Genomic DNA, 4,332 nt, shown 5'->3' on the forward strand with positions numbered 1-4,332 from the left:
CTTCTGAGCTAGCAAGCATTTTCTGTTTTAACTGAGCCATTAAATATTGCTGGTACTTAAGCATGTGAAACTGGCAACTTAAAGCTCTTACTGCTAAAGTTGCAGACGTGTATACTTTCTTCTCCCAGCTATCCAAAGCTTTGGAATCTCTGTCAGAGGGTACTGGATTTTTTGCAATGGAAGCCTTAACTCCTTTTGGACCCTGGGAAATTGTTTCCTGGATCAGCAGAAGGGTTTTTGCAAAGAAACTTGTGAGAGTCAGGGACTCTAATACCTATCTGGCTTGGCTGGAGCAGGGGGCAAAGAGTCAGGAGATAAGCTGGATTCAGAGAACACATCATCCACAATGTCTAGTACAGGCGGAATAGCCAGGGGCCTGTGCTGAGGCAATAAGAGGAAATCTCTGAACCTTTTCTTGGATTCAGAGTAATCCTGACTTTCCCAATGGAAATGTATGGTATGTAAAGTTTCCCCAAAAGAATAATCCTCAGGAGGAGAGGCTGAAGGGATAGATTCCTCAGCGTCAGAGTCCTCATGGGGGGTAAAGAGTATCCCTGGTCTGAAGAAGAATCATAGGAAATAGAAACCTGATCAGAGTAGTCCTAGTCTGTATCCTGCCTAGGCCTTTTCTCAGGAGGGGGATGGGAACCCCTGATAAGAGTAATGAGGTCTTCGGCCATTTTAAGCATCTGTTTCTTAGTCATGGAGGACTGTCCATAAGAATGCTGTACTTTTTTCTTTGTCTTTAATGATACCTTTGTCTTGGCTGTTGTTTTAATGGTAAGTTGTGAAGGTCTGAAAACACCCTCAGAAGCCGATGCCTGCTCAGCGGCTCCAGACCCATCTGAGGGATTAGTTTCCATAGGCCCAATACTTTGAGTTTCCAGAGGCCTAGATGTCTCCATGTGGGAGTCAGCAGCGGCCTGTGGCTCTGAGGTAACGGGTGTCGGGGGCTGCGAAAGCGCCTCACTGAGAACCGGCGACTGGCCTAGAAGAGGTTTCGTCATCGGTTTTGGACCTCGGATGCCTGTCTTTATCCTTGTCTTTGCGTTTTTTCGGTATTGAAGTTGTCGGCTTATCCGACGGCATGGTATAATTGAATCTTCGGCCAAAGTAGTGTAAAGCAAAATCAAAATGCCTTTTTATAGTGCATTTGTTGAATCTAGCACAAAACTGACAACTAGTGACGTCGTGATCAGAGCCTAGGCATGGAATACAGTAAGAGTGGAAGTCCTTATGAGGTATTTGCTTCTCACAAGAAATACAATTATTAACTTTTTCTGACATCAGTCTGAGGCAAGAAAAAGGGTTTCCCCAACAGGGTACTTAGCTTTATTGAAAACTTCGGATCTGAAATTCGACTTCGAAAATCTCAGGAGTCGGCCGACCGGCACTTGCGAACTGCTTCTGCTTCGGGCACCGTGCGGGAGGAAAGACTGAAGAAAATGGCGTTGGATGCATATTATATACCCCTGGCGCACTGACGTCAGGGAATAACTGACAGCAACCAACACCGGACCAAGACTTTGGAACTCTGGCCGACTGTGGGACTGCCTGATGGCAGGATAACCCAAGTGTGATGACTGCAGCAGTGTAACATGATGAACATCATGCATATTATGCTATAATATATAAAGTGACTAAGTATGAATTTCTGATGAGTATTATTTTGGTTCTAGTTTCATAAGAATATTCTAATGACAGCATTGAGATATATTCTGGGTTTATTAACCTGAAAAACATAAAATGAACAAGTGAATTGTAAACCAAATGACAGAAAACAAAAAACTGAACAGTTGTAAAAGACTGCTGGCTGTTCCTCTCAGTACAGGACCATATCCGAAAATATTTGAATAGTATAATTCATAATCTTCTGCTAAATAGTAAGTACACATACACAGTTTTATCTCAACTGCATAGGTTTCTAAATGGGAGGGGGGATATTCCAGCAAAATGAAATGGCTCCCTTTTCAGGATAAATGTGTAGGACTATATAGTCTTATGAAGGGTACAAAGACATGCATCTGGAGCATTTCTCCCCAGGCCTCCACTGAAAAATTGGCTTTCTTCTAAGTCAGAATTTCCTGGTTAATAAATGTTTAAACACTGTGGTTGCAAGTCTCAAAATATAAAGGCAAGTACCTACCTACCCTTATGTCTGTGGCACAAAAAAAGAAATGGACTAAAGAAGGTTTTGTACCCTGGACAGGGGAAAATACTAATGTCATATCTTGATGTTGAAAAGATATCTTGAATAGGCAAAGAAGAAAATCTCTGTGTAGAACAACACTGTCTCTCGGTGATGCAGCAGTCATCGAGGTAAGAAAAATTGTGATGTCCTGGAGACACAGACAAACAATGAACACCATTCTGTATTTAATGGTGCTGACTGTTTATCTGTGCCAGCACCATCATGTATTTGATGGACACATGTGCAGAAGGTGAGGCCAAACAGCAGTGACCAAAAAGTGAGAGAGCCCAATTCTGAAGCTCAGAAGCCTCCTGGATGGCTTTGCAACCTTTTTGTGTAGATGTGTGTCATGCAGGTCAAAAGAACACACCCTGTCTCCTTTTGATAGACATGAGTGGCTAAATTATATAGTTACCAAGCAGAATTATTCCTTTCAGACAAACTTGTTTGAGTGATTAATATTAAGAATGGGCTGAGATTGTGGGTTTTATCCTGACCACCAAAAATAATGATGACACTTTTTTTTTTCATATGAAGAGGCAGTGTGGAACAACTAAACAGTTTTATTAAATCAACCAGAGTATGACATTTATATTATATTTTTAGATGTAATCATCAATGAGAACTTAGAGGATGGCTGTTTCAATACAGTCATTAGTTATAAGAATAGAGATAGCACTACAATTTTACACTACATAAGTATGCGTCACAGTTGCTTCAAAACCAACATATTCAAAATGTCAATATTTCAGATTAAAAAAAATCTGAAAACAGAAGAATTAGAGGATATGGTTAAAGGATTTTTCAACAGAGGTTATCTCAAAAAACTGACAGAAGGCAGTATTAGACAAGTTTTAATGAGGAAGCAAATAAAAAGAGAGATGCTAATAAAGAAGAAAATATTTTTGTCATGCCACTAGTGTTTTCAGTCAATAATTTTAAGATTAAAGAAATTTTAATGAGCAACTGATGCATGTTAAGATGTGATTCGGTTTGGCATAAAGGTGTCGAGTTTCACCTATAAAAAAGATAGCTACATAAAGAAAGTTTTAGAAAAAAGTGGGAAGGGTGAAAGTGATATTTTTAGCAATCAAAAAGAAATTTATAAGTATTTATCATGTTCTTATTGTAGGTTTATTGCAAACTGTCCAAGCATTTACTGAAGTTCCACACAAACGTCTTATGAAGCCCCAATATATATTTACTGTAGTTTTGAATTATGAATGCAGTAATATGTATATGTAGGTAAGACTAAGAGAAAGTTGAGGAATCATATTTATGAACATAAATATGCTATTAAAACCAAAAGTGAAATCAACTCCTCATATAAACATCACATTGAGATACATTATGCAGGAAATAAAGATGATAAACTAGCATTTTGAGAAGTAAAATGGCAAATAAGATTAAATACAAGTGTTCACCCAGGATTAAATGGTTCGATTCTATGAATTAATTATATGTGTAATCAGTAGGAAGTACAAAAGATGTAAATGATTTTTATTGGTTAATGATGCTTGTCATATTACACTGCTGCATGTATATTAGATAGTGAGAATGGTTATAAAAGCAGTCTGTGTGACATTTGAAAATGCTTACTGGCTGTTTTTATTAAAAATATATATTATTTGAGTTTCATTTTTTATATTACAGTACTTAGAAAGATGTTGTTCCTCTAAATAATCCTCAGATGTGTGATGATTTTTTTTTTCTATGTGAGTAATGTGTCTGTGCATTCAAACGTTTTTAAAGGATGAGAAATTATAGCAAAAAAGGGGCCCAAAGTCAGGCACCTTCATCAAGTAACTATGCCTAGTGAAGAAGAATGTGCACCAGAAATAATCAAGTGTACAGCAAGAAACACTAGTAAAACTTAATCAACTCCTAAAAGTAAAGGCTGTAAAGAAGGTTACCAGCAAATTTGCAATAAGTAGTCTTAAGTGGATGGCAGATATCTCAGGAAGGAGGATTTTCAAGTATATCCTGGCAATGTTTAACTGCCAAGCTGAGCATGTGCAACACACGGAGTCCTGAAAGATAAGAAAACTGAACCTCCTTAGCAGATGCCAGAATGACATTTCTGTTAGAAGGAAACATGTTACAAAGATCAGTCTAAGCTGTTTCTTTATAAACCTGAGATT

This window comes from Protopterus annectens, chromosome 2.part2, assembly GCF_019279795.1.
Source record: "Protopterus annectens isolate FY-2018-M chromosome 2.part2, PAN1.0, whole genome shotgun sequence".
Lineage (NCBI taxonomy): Eukaryota > Metazoa > Chordata > Ceratodontiformes > Protopteridae > Protopterus > Protopterus annectens.